General features: G+C 43.8%; 1 protein-coding gene across 2 annotated transcripts in view; it reads left to right on the top strand.

The window, feature by feature from the left end:
- Positions 1–749: 749 nt before the first annotated feature.
- Galnt3 (polypeptide N-acetylgalactosaminyltransferase 3) overlaps positions 750–15,641 on the top strand; it is a 42,637-nt gene continuing 27,745 nt past the window's right edge. The window contains exon 1 of one of the 2 annotated variants that reach the window (XM_021193614.1): positions 750–1,021. The gene's annotated coding sequence lies outside the window, so the exon portion shown is untranslated. Of the gene's footprint in view, positions 1,022–10,419; positions 10,479–15,641 lie in introns of those variants that run through there. The other variant, XM_029536351.1, reaches the window with a different exon arrangement.

Raw genomic sequence — 15,641 nt, 5'->3', positions numbered from 1 at the left:
AGTGTCTTTGTCTACTGGCAAAGCCTAACATGTTTAAGAGTGTAGGTTCTCACCTTGCAGAACAGATGTTGGCTTTTAATCTACTCTTCAGTGAAAACAATTCCTTTCCAGGAAACCACAAACTCTTTCCAAACCCTGGCAGAGGGGTTCTCCCCGAGGGCGTGGATATTGGTTGGCCTTGCAATAGATAGCAACCCAGGAAGGGGTGACGGTGGACCTCAAATCAACTGAAACTTGACCAAAATACCAGAAGCTCTACTTTGAAAAAGGGAGGCGCCTCCTTGGGACCCAAGGCTTCCCTACCCTAGCGCCCGTGGCCAGAAACGGAAACCACTAGCTGCTCTCAAGTGAGAGGAGTGATGAAATCAAGGCTACAGGGGAAGGAAGCTCACCAACCTAACTGGTGACAAAGCTGCTGAGCCTCGGGGAGGAAAGCGGTACCATCTCCGAGGAGTCCCGGGGGGACGCCGCATCCCTGGGTTTGGACCACCCGGAGAGGAAGAGGAACCGCGTGGGGTTAGGGGTAGGGGGAAGTGCGGCTCAGATTTCGCAGCGTCCCCGCCAGTGGGCTCTGGGTACCAGGTGGCCGCGGCGCGGGGCAGCGCAGGCTCGGCACTGCGGAGGGCTGGCGGGCGGGCGGCGCGCGGGCGGCGGAGGAGTTTGCTCGGCGCGCGCCCGGCCGGCCCGCGGCTCACCTGGAGCGCTCAGGTAGGACCGGGGCGGGGCACGGGGCTGGCGCGCAGGCGCGGGATCCGGCCTCGCCCCTGCCGACGTCGCCGGCGGGAGCTCACCTGGGAGACTCGCAGAGGAAGAGGAGCCTCGGCGCGGCCTCGCTTGGCAACGCGGGAGGCCCGGCGGGAAGGCAGGAAGCGGCGGCGGAGGAGGAGTTGAGCCGAGCGGCCACGGGAGCCACGGCCACCCGAGTCGCCGGCGTCGCCACCTGCACTTGGCTCTGGGCTCCCCCGAGGACAGAGCCCCGGCCAGCCGCCGCTTCCCGCCGCCTGCCCTGCCCACCTGCCAGGTAAGCCGGCGTCCAGCCGACCGGGCTCCCGCGGTCCCAGCGAGGGGACAGCGTGCGGGACGGCCCCGGAGCTGCCCGCGGCCGGTTGGACGCGGTCTCGAGAGCGGGTTTCAGTTGCTCCCCCTCGGGAGAGGCCGGCGGGGATACCGATCACTCCTGTCGCCGGGTTCCCTCGGCAGCCCCAGAGCCTCACCGGGACAGAAAGTTCCCCTGGTCCCCCTAGTCCCCCTGATCCCCCTGATAGTCCTCGGGAGGGCGGGTCTCCGGCGGAGGCGCTGCGCAAGGCTCGCCAACTTGGGCTAGCAGGTTGCCTGCCCACTCCCGGGTACCGAGTGGGCCAAACCTGCTACGGGGAGGGCTGTGGCTGTGCCGGGCAACTTTCCCCGCTAAGCCCAGACAGTCCTAGGTTGGAAACCGGCGGCAGCCAGAGCCATCACGAAGCTTGCCGACTGGTTTGGAAGGCTCTCGGTGGTCGGGACACGGGCATCCCGCGCACTGCACTTTTCCGGGTGCCCTTCCCGAGCCAGAGCTGTGCCCACTTTCCGGTTGAAGGTGGCAGAGTCCAGGACTTTGTGGCAGGAGGAAATGGAACTGTGGTTCACCAGCTGCACACCCTCCTCTTAGAGGACCTGTTGACTTAAGGACCAGTGTATCTCGGATCTGGTGTGCCTGTGGCATATGACTCAAAGGTTAAAAAAAAAAAAAAACAACTTTGTTTCAGCATCCTGCCACGTCTGAACCTGGGAGTGCCAAGCCCAAATTCCTGTCTACCTAGTTAGGATTTTCAAAAGCCTATGAATTAAGGTTGAAACTACTTTTACCATAGATTTAATTCCTTCCTTCTGTTTTGAGAAATCCATCAAGTTACCCCCCCTTTCTGAATTTTTTTTTTTTAAAGAAAATGTTTCTAAGTTATGACTTGATATTGAAGTTACACTACCTAAGGTACATCTGAACTCAAATACTTTTGTAAAAATTCAGAAAGTTACATTTGAATTTGAGAGTTTCTGGTTGTGAGAAATTCTAATTTTATCATCTAACTTTGAGTTTGTTACTTAGACATGAGTTCAAAACCACACCCTATAATTATTTCTTTTTAACCTTTACCATTAACTGAAACCTAACATACATGTTAGTTGAAACATTCTGGGCAGTGTATTCATACCAAGCATTTTTTTTATACACTGTTTTAACCAACATTTTTTCATAGAAAATTTTAATAATAAATTCCACTCTCTAGGTGTGTTTAGTTCTGCCTTTACTAAGTTTTAAAAATATATATTTAGATTGCACTTGCTTTCTTTCTATATAGTTTTTTAAATATATTTTTAAATATATATTTAGATTGTAAAATGCTTAGCCAGTACATGTTTTTTTAATGAGGTGTAATTAAATTTTTTAAAAAGAAGAAAGAATCCCTCCCCTCCCCAACACACACACTATAACAGCACATAATTGTTAATTCAGCCAAGGGTTTTCAAGAGCCTCACCTACCTTCTTAGTCATGTCTCTATACCGAGAAACTGACATGCTAAGTGCTATTTGAACACCGAGCAGCTAGTACCCCCTAAATTTTGACTATTTGTTTTCACTACGACTGGGCAGGCATTATCAGACCATGAAGGATGCAAAAGTAACATGTTCCTGTTGTAATAACAAAGGGATATTGGTTTCTATCTGTAAAGGATGGGATTGGGGGGGGGGTTCTATAGTAAGATAATGAAGACTTAAGAACCTCAGAGTATCTTCTAGTGCTAACATTCTTGGACTCCCGTTCCTGCCTTGGCCATCCAGTCAGTCCATCCCGATTGAGTAGCTGAAGCCCAGAAGGGTGTTCTAACTGTAGTGCACCCTGAAGGTGCTAGAGATCGCATTATTCTGGTGGCTCTACTGAGGGCTCCCAGATGATTCTATCTCCCCACTCTCCTTCCCACTTATCACAAGATGCTTATCTTCTTTTCTTTCACGGAGTTTGTAAGGGCTTTGTAATTATAGGATAGTCCATTGTTCTGTGCCCAGCTCACCTCTCCTCCCATTTCCACCTTGCTCTGCGGAGACTCAGGCAGACACACTTTCCCTGGCTGAGGTTTCACGTGTATATTGGCGGTGCCATATGGACTGAGATTTTTAATCCCTTTTTGGTATTTCTGAGACACAGTTGTTTTTTGAGCCAGTTTGGATGACATTAGTCAATTCTGATCTTTTATTATATTGGCTTAAACCATATTTTATAAGGCATAGACCCAATGTCTTCCATCCACTTGAAATAATCTAGACATTTGGTTTCAAGCACACTTCCTTAAGACCAGTGCTGTAAAAACATTTTTTTAAACCCACAATCCTCTAATTTGAAGTATTCAGTTTCAACCCAATACATGCTGGTGAGCATGTATGTGCATGAATGAAATGAGTTTCACAAAACAATATTGTTGGTGACTGTGTGTTTGTGTGTGTGTGTGTGTGTGTGTGTGTGTGTGTGTGTGTGATTTTCAGAAGCAATATCTAACCTTAGAATATGGATGCTCTTTTTTTTTTAACTCGCCTTCCTATACAGATTGATTTCATGTCCGCTAATGGCTGATACCTGTAATGCTAAAATGGTACTCTCTTGTGAATACACATGGTTTTAAGGCTCATTGTTCTAAAAGCTTACTGTCACACACACAAATAAAAATTTTATAAAATCATATTGCACTCCAACTTAAGCATTTGGTGGAGGCTCTAGGTTATTGACACCAGATTAATACATCAGGGCTACATAAAATCTCATTCTGTATTATTGTACTTTAAATGGGTTCTTATGCTGTAGTATATTTTTAGACAGGAAAAAAGTTAGAAATGTTTTTGTGAGGGCATTTTGATGGTAACAATTATGAAGTCAAAGTTTTGAGACAGAAAAATAATTGTCTCACACACATACACACACACACACACACAGACACATACACACACTCACACACACACCAGTGTTAATTTTGTTCAAATTTTATGGCTGAGTTCTAGTTCTGTTGGAAATTATGAAAAAAAAATTACTAGGGAATGCATAGCCCAATTTCATATGTATGTATGTATGTATGTATGTATGTATGCATGTGTGTGTATGTATTCTGTTAATATTTTAACTTTTATTATGAAACAGGTATAAGAGATAAATTACAGGAATCATTTCCTCTCCACCATAAAATACTAGATTCAGAATTTAGATTAAAGTGCTGATTTATGACTTGACAGATAAGAGCATAGGCTGTTCTTCCAGAAAACCTTCAGTTCCTAGCACCCACATGGTTGCTCACAACAAACTTACACCAGTTACAGGGGATCTGACCTCTTTGGGCCTTCTCTTCTGGCCTCTTTGGGCCTGCACACATGTGATGCACACATACATGCAGACAAAACATCTGTACACATAAATATATACAAATATATTGAAATAAATCAGTAAATTAGATCAAGGCCAAGGGTATTGGTATATACCTTTAACCCAAGCAGGTTTGAGGCAGAAGCAGTTACTGGTCTACAAAGTGAGTTCCAGGCTGACTGAAGTTACATAGCTGAGATATCATATTTAATGCCCCCCTCCCCCCAAATTAGATCCCTGTGTGATTTGTAGGGTTATAGTCTTGGAAAGTCTGATTGGGGATAATTCACATTTTCAAAGACACTTTTAACTTGAACCCACTTTTACATTCTTAGTGGAAGGAACTTTCCTCCTTCAGAAAATATTACTATATTTTATAATTCGGAAATGGATAATACAGAAATCATCTAGATACATTCAATTCTCTGTCTATAAGGTATAGTAGTACATTTGGAATAAACAGATCATTTGTTAGTCTAAAACCTGATCAAGAAGAAAGGAGAATTTTGGGTTACCTATCCAGTTGTGCATCTGGTTAATACAGGATAGTAAGTATTATATAATCTGAGTAATTTAAACATAATGTAGTGTCAGTGACAACATTGAGGTTAAATCAGTTCCAGCAATGGCAGGAGACCAAAGTACATTAATTTATGGTAAAACAGAGGCAAGTGAGATGTAGACTTCTGGGTCGCTAGTGGCTACTGACAACTAGACGGAACTTCCTTCATCACTCGCTGCATCGGGATCATAATTCTGTAACTTTTTCTCTCTACTGACAGCTAGACGGAACCTTCCTTCATCACTCTCTGCATCGGGATCATAATTCTGTAACCTTTTCTCTCTACTTGCTTGAGTTTCAAACTATGAAAAATAATTTGCTTATCTATATGACTGCCTGCGGGGTATCTTTAACTTATCATAATAACTAAAGGTTACATTTGTATAAACCAGGACCTTCATCATAGCACAATCAAAAATGAAAAAGTTTCACTTCCTGTAGTCTATTTATAGATGTTAGAAATTTTACCATGTCTTACCCACAAAAATTGTGTGTGACTCATTTGTTAGCGAAACTCGAGTTCGTTTGGAATCAACCTGAACAGTCAGGAAACTGCCATCTATATATAACTGGAAAATGTACCGATGCGGAAATGGTGCTGATTTTTATTATGTAACACTGTCCTGGGCCACAGAGGATTAGGTACTTAAACCGTGCCACTATCCTAATGTTCAAAAAAACCCACTGGCTCGAGAGTTGGGAGGAATAGACTGTGATCTATAGTACTATCTGGGTATCAGGCTACAAATACATAGGTTATTTCTTTTTCTTTTTTCTTTTTTTTTTTTTTATTATTTTCTTTATTTACATTTCAAATGCTATCCCGAAAGTTTCCCATACCCCTCCCCCCACCTCTGTTCCCCTACCCACCCACTCCCACTACTTGGCCCAGGCCTTGCCTTGTGCTAGGTCATATAGAGTTTGGAAGACCAAGGAGCCTCTATTCCCACTGATGGCCGATTAGGTCATCTTCTGCTACATATGCAGCCAGAAACACAAACCCAGGGGGTACTGGTTAGTTCCTGTTGTTGTTCCACCTACAGGGTTGCAGCCCCCTTCAGGTACTTGGGTACTTTCTCTAGTTCCTCCATTGGGGACCCTGTGTTCCATCCAGTAGCTGGCTGTGAGCATCATAGGTTATTTCTTAATCCTGATTCATCATCTTCTACAATAGTACCATCTGAGTATTTCTGTCCCTCCAAAACACATATATAGAAATCTAATTCCATGCATGTTAGTGGACTGGCTGGACTCTGTGAGTTTAAGGACAAGGCTGGCTGGCTGGCCGGCTGGCTTACATAGCAAGCTATAGACTAGCCAAGGCTGCTAGTCTAAAATATCTTAAAAAGAGCCTTTGGAAGGTGATGGGGTCATGAGGGTTCTGTTGGGGTAGGACAGTTGGAGAGTTGGTAGCTTTTTGTAATTCAGCTATGTGGGGTGCACATACAAGTGTGTCTGCCGTGGGAATGGGCCCTCTCTGTGCATTGGATCTTGTCAGCACCTCAGCCTTGATCTTCCCAGCCTCCAGAGTGTGGACACTTCATTTCTGTCAACAGATCAGCCGGAGCAGAGTCCTCTGTTACGGCTGCATCAGACAGACTAACACAGCAATCATCAGCTCACTTGTCCCCCACAGTCTGCTTAACGTTGGTCGTCCCACCGTGTCCCATTGCTACGGAGTCCCCTCCCACTCTCCCCTGTTTACCGGTCTTATCTAGGATATCATCTTCACTTCCTGTCTGACTCCTTCATGTGTCCCCTTGCCATCCTCCCATTCAGTTGCCATCCTCAACTGAATCCCTGAGGTGATGATTGGAAACAAACAAAATCTGTAAATTGGAACTGCTTTCTGCAAGCCGAGTTGGGCGTGTGAAAGAGTGCAGTGATGGCAGCTCCGAGGGTGGCTTAGTGGCACATTAGTCCCCTTGCCTCTCACTGTCAGGACCCTGGGTTTGATCCCCGGCACCAATTAAAAAGAGAGTGTCACGGGGGAGGGGGAAGCCTTAGGAAATGGCGGTGTTATGGGGCAGGGGGACTTTGATTGAACGTGTCTGTCTAACTTAGACTGCTAGCATGCCCATCCCAGGCCTTTGCGGTCTGTTGTTTGGGGACTTCTGTGTCCCCATAAGATCCATTTTTCACAAGTGAACCATTAACTTTGCAGTAGATAGACCACACAGCTTTTGTGTGTGAATACCCCTAAACTGAGAACACACTCCTGGTGAGAACACACTCCTGGTGAGGAGCACTGAGAAGACAGGTTTTACTCAAGAATAGTTTAGTCAGACTAAACCAAAAGTGGAGGGCAGGGGCAGACGATAAAGAAAAAAGAGTCCTTGATATTAGCCATTCCCCTTTAACACGTCCTACTAGTCCATGACCAACCCCTCTGTATTTTACCTCTTGAATGGATGCCTCCCACGCTCATTTTTCTCCAGGCTAATTAAGATCACCATCTCTCCCCTGGACTTTTGTGATGGCCACTCTTTCTGAACTGTTTCTGATTTCTTCCTGGTTCACACTGCACCCAGAATGAGACTTTTCAAAATACTTGGCCACAGTGACCCCTTCTCAAAGCCCTTCCACGCCCTTAGGGTAAGACTGACTCTTTAATGTGGCCTGAAGCCTGGGCCTGACTCAGCTGCTGCCACCCCACCCCCTCCTGCCGTAGCTCTGGCAACTGCTTTTACTGCCAGGTTCTTGTTGCCTCTAGGTCATTGCCAAATGTCCTCTTGGCCTGTAATAAGCACCCCCCTGTCTTTGGGCCTGTCAGCTAACGCTGAGCCTCTAGGTTCCAATCGGAACTCCTTTGTTTTCACCTCTAACCAATAACTGGAATCCGTAAGCACTTCCTCCACTCCCCTACTCCCAACCTTGCATTCAACTTTAGAAACTAAAGAAATAACGACCTACCCCAGAAGAGGGTAGCCAACTTTAATATTTACCCCACATGTTAAACCATGGTTACCAATTTGTATGTAACCTTAAATTTTCACAGCAACCTGTGATATGTGTACTGTTTTTCTCCTTTTTTTTTTTAAGAGAAAAAAGGAGGTTAGTTCATTTATTTCCATCTAGTAGGTTCTTGAAATCTCAGAAGACATAAAACCATGAAAATCTGTTTGTGTGTGTGTGTGTGTGTGTGTGTGTGCGTGTGTGTGTATCCACCTATGTATAAACAAAATTAAATGGGACTACTAAATGAGTCAAATCTGTAACAAGTCTCCAGTCACTTGTCCACCCTCTCCTTAGATGCCTCTAACAGGATTCACCTTTGGAATAATATGCTTAGAGTGCTCTTTCTCACGTCAGGATGTGCCATTGCCTGCTGTCTTCTCATTACGGCAGATAAATATTTATCTCTTTCAGCTACACATATCCCTACTATTCCTTCCTCAGCACAGAAGTCTCATTCTTTGTTTGCCTTTTAATATTTATTTGTTATGATTATGTAGATATTGTTCACTACACATTTAAACAAGCGTATGGAGGTTTTGTTTGGTGTTTGAGACACATTCTAATATATAAGGGTGGCCCAGTGCTCACTGTGTATTCTGGGTGTTCTCCTTGCAACTGTATGTGATCACACTCAGCCGAGGAGTAGTTTTTAATGGAGTTGCTCTTTTATTTGATATACCGTCTTCTTGCTATATTGACCAGGTTGGTCTCAAATGCTTCTTACATAACTAGTCTTTATCCTTCATCCTCCAAATAGTTGAGATTACCAACATATGTCCCTTGCTTTAAACTTTAAGGTTAGGAGTTAAACAATTTAAGAAGAATGACTGGCCCAATTTTTCCATATATTAGTTGGGGCCCAACTTTGTATTCCAAGATCTCCTCAGTTTTGCATAGTCTAACTATCAGGTTATTGGTTCCCTTCTAACTGCCGCTTGTTCTGTTTTGAATCATTGCTGTATGGGGCTCTTCTGGGTCTTCTGTCTGTGATTTCCCTTTGACAGTAACTCTGAGTTGCTATTTTGTTAGATACTATGATTCTTCCTATTTATTCTCTCTGTTGTTTTGTGTAATGTGTCTTCCTGAGCAGTGGTCTGTGGGGTTAAGAAACTACATCCTGCATTGTGAAAATCATTATCACCCTCACACTTTGTCTCCCTGGTTGATTTCTCTTGTTACTCTTTTCGTGACAGTCATCATTTTCAAAAACAGCACACAATACATTTTTTTTAATTGTTGCTATCTGACAAAATTTTCCTTCTGGAACAGTGAGTTTCACCAAGCAGAGAGTCATCCTCAACTCGGATCGAATCTCACAGTCTCCCTCTCAACTGATTTGCTGAGTTCACTTAGCTCTTACGTCTCTTACCTATATATTTCTTTTATTTTCTCTTGCTCAGATTATTTTTAATAATCCCATAATAGCTTTTCCCCTGCTATCTGACCTCCCCTTTCTCCAAAAGTAATTTATATCCAGTACAACTTTACTTTTTAAAAAATTCATTTATTTCATTTATATGAGTATACTGTAGCTGTCTTCAGACACACCAGAAGAGGGCATCAAACCCCATTACAGATGGTTGTGAGCCACCATGTGGTTGCTGGGAATTGAACTTAGGACCTCTGGAAGAGCAGCCAGTGCTCTTAACCACTGAGCCATCTCTCCAGCCCCCAGTACAACTTTCAAGGGTAATCATTTTAACTTTCAATTCTAGTTATCATACTGCTTAAAATCCCCAAGACTTCACCCATTGCTTAAGGAGTTAAGTTTAAGTACCACAGGATTACATACTCATCCCTACCCTGTTTGGAACTTGTCATTCAACTCAAGGATGCTCAGCCTCTGTTTGTGACAACTGACTGCTCATGGCCTTAAGGAAAATGACCCTATCTGAGGTCAGCTGTTCAAGCAACAGTTACGTTTTATGTTGACACTGGTTTATGCCCAGTGTAAGCTTGTAACAAAGGAAGCTGTAGGTTGCCTATCCACTGAGAGAAAGAGAGTGGTGCAGAGATACCAAAGATGGCTGGAGCAGCCAAAGCTATTTTATATTTCACACTCCACCCGATCTTAAAAATGCTGTACATGATTTGAAGTACTGGTTATGTTACATCTAGGTTGATTAACCAGGGAAGGAGCAATGGGGAAACTTACTATACAGAAGTTCAAATCCTTCAGGATTTCTAGAGTGAGAGTTAGCAAAATACAGCCCCCGGGGCCAAATTTGGTGCCTGGTTTTGTACAAAAACAAAGCAAAAAGCAAACAACTCCCCCCCCCAAACAAACGGTTTAGTAAGAACAGACACGATTATTCATTTTATGTGTTGTCTTCCTTCCTTCCTTCCTTCCTTCCTCCCTCCCTCCCTCCCTCCCTCCCTCCCTCTCTCCCTCTCTTTCTTTCTTTCTTTCCTTTCTTTCTGGCATTAAGTAGTTGAGCTAGAGAACATAGGATCTGCAACTCAAAAGAAGGGAGGACGGGAAGGAAGGGACTGACTGACTCTCCATGAGGAATTTGTTGTCATGTCTACCTGCTGGCGGCCACTGAGAGGACTGCACAGGACGAAGGGAGGAGCAAAAGGTAAGGGGGCAGGAAGAGGAACGTAGCTGAGCAACCCGCCTCCCCATCCTTGAACACTCTCCAACCTTTATAGGAAGAATGAATGGACAGAAGGGACCTTCTCCTTCACCCTGCAGCTACATTCCATAGAGGCCGTCAGCATTCCTTCCCCAGGTGTTGTGAGACGCACCCACAAAGAAGCAGTCTGCAGTTGCTCTTTTTAGATCACTGAGATCAGCTGGCTAATGTCGGTGGTGTTAATGGGATCCAGCAAACAGTAGAAGCAGAGAGGTGACAACAGTCATTCCTCACCAAAGGTGGAGTAGATACATCCTTCCTCATGGCAGGCAGGGAAGGTGGAGATGCATCAGAAAGCGCTGTCTTCCGTGTCATTTCTGGTGACCGTGATGGTTTCGGCAGATTCCTGGTGGTCAGGAACATAACAGATGGGCGACTTTTAGTTGTCAGAACTGAGAGTTACAGTTTGAGCCATTTTTCCAACCCTAAGTCAATTCGCAGCCCCCGAACTCTTCTCCGCTGGATGGAGAGCCCTTTACTAGAGAGTGTCCTTGGGAGAAAAGGAACCTCTCAGACTTGTGCGCCGGATCCTAGAAACCGAAAATACCAACTTAGCAACTTACCATGGTTAGGTAGCAGACAGAGTGGCTTCACTCACATTTGGCTTCACCTCTTCAAAAGTTCTTCCTCCTCTGAATGGGGGGTGAGAGCAGGCAAGCCTCTACCACATGGCTCCTCAGGTGACAGTTTCCAAACTGTAGCACGTTGTCTCCTTCAGCCCGTATTTATGACTTCTTAGGGGGATTTTCTTAGTCCAGATGACAGAGAAAGGAAACTCAGTCCTGATTTACAGATGAGTTTGCCCTGAGAATGGACAGATGCAGAATTTAGCCCTGCCTATTGTTAGTTGTGAAAGATTAAAAAAAAAAAAAAAAAAAAAAAAGAAAAGAAAAAGAAAAAGAAAGGAAAATTTACCTAAAGATAGAAATTGTATTTGTCCTGTATGTTTAGGATGAGAGATGTCCGGGGGGTAGATCCTTATTGACAGCATGGGAGTTACTAAAGGTCTATGTGGTTGGGGCCCTGAAAGACTTGAGCCTTAAAGACTAGTGGTGTTGATATTTGAGGATATGTGTTTAACCCTTTTAGCAGACCCTGAACAGGTTTCTCTCATCTAAAGAGACCAAAAGACTTTTTTACTTCAAGAGAAAGCTTTGAATGATCAAGTGGAGAAGATGACACATCCATGGATGTCAGCCAGCTGCTATTCCCAGCTTCCCCAGTGCTGCTCCCATGGCTGTGAAGAGTGAGCCCAGTCTGTAGGGGTAGTGCCCATGTGCACATGGGTCTCCCTTTTTAAAGGGGCCATATCTACTGCTGTGTTCCCAGTCCTTGAGCCCTGTAGCCGATGGGGGAAGGCTTGAGTAGTCCAAAGGAAAGCTTTTACTCCTTAATCAATTTACTGTGTGTATGCTTCAATTACCAGCCTGCTCTGCAATATTGGAGCAGAACCTCCCAAGTATTTCTCCTGTGCCACCTGAAACAGTGCCCAGCCCTGTCCTAACGTGCTTCAAAGTCCCTGAGGATAACAGGAGATTCCCTTCCCGGCGTCAGGGCTCTTAATGAACGCACTTGTGCCATCCTGTGACTCCATCCATGGCCTTCTCCAGGACTAGGTCCCCACAGGGCAAGGCTTTTCTAGGGCTGGCCTCTCCCTACTCCATCCTTTTTCCAGGGCTTGACTTGGGCAGTAGAGCTGTGTCCTCTTAGCCTAAGTCACTGTTCCCCAAGCTCTTGCCCAGAATCACACAGAAGTCTGAAACAATTGGTCATTTGTGGAGGCAGCCATCTACCCAGGCAGCCAGCCCGAAGTTATCTTGGCCTCAGCTGCACATTTAAAAAAAAAAAAAAAAAAAAAAAGTGCACCTGACTTCCGAAGCCGGGAGTGTTCCTCAACACCTCACCCATCCGGGGAACCTGTTCCTCTGTGTGAATAGACTCTTTCAGGACTCCCAGAGGCAGGTTTCTGACAAATATAGACGTTACTGGCTGACTTTTCTAATACGTAGTTGATTAGGATCCTCTCTTAAAATCATCAGCCCATAAAACAAGAAGAAGAAAAGGTTAAATGGCAGATTCCCTGGAAGATGTTCAGGCGCTCTGTGAACTGGACTCTACCTGACCTCCCTGTGTAATCACCTACCTGCTGGTTCCTACCTGCACCTCCCTTCCACTGCTGTGCATGGGTCAGCACGACCCTTCTTTACTTCTGAGCCTTCAAAAACGCCCGCCATCCAGTCTCTCATCTGTGTCTTGCCAATCTACCTAAAAGTTTATTACCTTTCAAGATTCTCTTCAGCCATTTCAGTCATTGGTGGGCACTTTCCCCTAAGATTTCTAGAAACCATCCTGTATTTTCAGTCTCTCCACAGCACATATGACGCTGTGTTGCCTGCTGGCTTGCCTTGTGTTACCCTGAGGAGGCTCAGCCGCTGGTTCCTGGGGGGAGGGGGAGGAAGGTCATCTGGAATGTGGCTGCCCCTCCTAGAAGAATATTTGACATGTAGAAAATTACACAGCTATGTGAAGATTAGAAAGAAATGTGAAAACCTGACAGGTCACTTCATTATAACATGAGTATCCTAAAGCTAGAAATGCCCAGAAGTATTGGAATCAAATTTTTATGGGCAATAGACATCATAATTGAGGCATTGTTTGGGGCCAAGGTTGACTTGCTTTTCTTATTTTAAAGTTTTTTATTAGATATTTTCTTTATTTACATTTCAAATGTTATCCCCTTTACTAGTTTCCCTTCTGAAAATTCCCTACCCCCTCCCACCTCCCCCTGCTCACCAACCCTCCCGCTCCCATTCCTGGTCTGGGCATTCCCCTATAATGAGGCATAGAGCCTTCACAGGACCTAGGGCCTCTCCTCCCATTGATGACCCACTAGGCCATCCTCTGCTACATATGAAGCTAGAGCCACAAGTTCCACCAAGTGTTTTCTTCATTGTGTAAATGTACCACATTTTCTGTATCCATTCATCTGTTGAGAGACATCTGCGTTCTTTCCAGCTTCTGGCTATTATAAATAAAGCTGCTAAGAACATAGTGGGGCATGTGTCCTTATTACATGTTGGAGAATCTTCTGGATATATTCCCAGGAGTGGTATTGCTGGATCTTCTGGTAGAACTATGTCCAATTTTCTGAGAAACTGCCAAACTGATTTCCAGAGTGTTTGTACCAGCTTGCAGTGCCATCAGCAATGGAGGAGTGTTCCTCTTTCCACATCCTCTCCAGCATCTGCTGTCACCTGAGTTTTTGATCTTCGCTGTTCTTACTGGTATGAGGTAGAATCTCAGGGTTGTTTTGATTTGTATTTCCCTGATGATTAAGGATGTTGAACATTTTTTAGGTGCTTCTCAGCCATTCTGTATTCTATAGTTGAGAATTCTTTTTTTAGCTCTGTACCCCATTTTTTAATAGGGTTGTTTGGTTTTCTGGAGTCCAACTTCTTGAGTTCTTTATATATATTGGATATTAGCCCCCTATCAGATTTAGGTTTAGTAAAGATCTTTTCCCAATCTGTTGGTTGCCTAGTGGTCTTATTGACAGTGTCCTTTGCCTTACAGAAGCTTTGCAATTTTATGAGGACCCATTTGTCCATTCTCCATCTTACAGCACAAGCCATTGCTGTTCTGTTCAGGAATTTTTCCCCTGTGCCCANATCTTCAAGGCTTTTCCCCACTTTCTCCTCTATAAGTTTCAGTGTCTCTGGTTTTATGTGGTGTTCTTTGATCCACTTAGACTTGAGCTTTGTACAAGGAGATAAGAATGGATCAATTCACATTCTTCTATATGCTAATTGCCAGTTGACCCAGCACCATTTGTTGAAGATGCTGTCTTCTTTCCACTGGATGGTTTTCGCTCCTTTGTCAAAGATCAAGTGACCATAGGTGTGTGGGTTCATTTCTGAGTCTTCAATTCTATTCCATTGATCTACCTATCTGTCACTGTACCAGTACCATGCAGTTTTTATCACAATTTCTCTGTAGTACAGCTTGAGGTCAGGGATGGTGATTCCACCAGAGGTTCTTTCATTGTTGAGAATAGTTTTTGCTATCCTAGGATTTTTGTTATTCCAGATGAATTGCAAATTGCCCTTTCTAACTCTGTGAAGAATTTTAATGGGGATTGGATTGAATCTGTAGATTGCTTTTGGCAAGATAGCCATTTTGACTATATTAATCCTGCCAATCCATGAGCATGGGAGATCTTTCCTATCTTCTGAGATCTTCTTTGATTTCTTTCTTCACAGACTTGAAGTTCTTATCATACAGATCTTTCACTTCCTTAGTTAGAGTCACACTAAGGTATTTTATATTATTTGTGACTATTTTGAAGGGTGTTTCTCCCCCAATTTCTTTCTCATCCTGTTTAGCCTTTGTGTAGAGAAAGGCCACTGATTTGTTTGAGTTAATTTTATATCCAGCTACTTCACTGAAGTTGTTTATCAGGTTTAGGAGTTCTCTAGTGGAATTTTTGAGGTCACTTATATCTACTATCATATCATCTGCAAATAGTGATATTTTGACTTCTTCCTTTCCAATTTGTATTCCTTTGATCTCCTTTTGTTGTCTAACTGCTCTGGCTAGACATCAAGTACTATATTGAATAGGTAGGGAGAGAGTGGGCAGCCTTGTCTGATTTTAGTGGGATTCTTTCCAGTTTTTCACCATTTAGTTTGATGTTAGCTACTAGTTTGCTGTATTTTGCTTTTATTATGTTTAGGTATGGGCCTTGAATTCCTGATCTTTCCAAGACTTTTATCATGAAGGGGTGTTGGATTTTGTCAAATGCTTTCTCAGCATTTAATGAGATGATCATGTGGTTTTTGTCCTTGATTTTGTTTATGTAGTGGATTACATTGATGGATTTCTATATATTAAACCATCCCTGCATCCCTGGGATGAAGCCTACTTGATCATGATGGATGTTCCTTTTGATGTGTTCTTGGATTTAGTTTGCAAACATTTTATTTTATTTTATTTTTTATTTTTTTTGAATTTAAATGCACTTTATTTTTAGACAAGCGAACATTTTATTGTTTATTTTTGCATCAATATTCATAAGGGAAATTGGTCTGATGTTCTCTTTCTTTGTTG

Source organism: Mus pahari, chromosome 3, assembly GCF_900095145.1.
Source record: "Mus pahari chromosome 3, PAHARI_EIJ_v1.1, whole genome shotgun sequence".
Classification (NCBI taxonomy): domain Eukaryota; kingdom Metazoa; phylum Chordata; class Mammalia; order Rodentia; family Muridae; genus Mus; species Mus pahari.
Note: the sequence above shows the minus strand (reverse complement) of the source record. Positions and strands in the feature narration are given on the sequence as shown.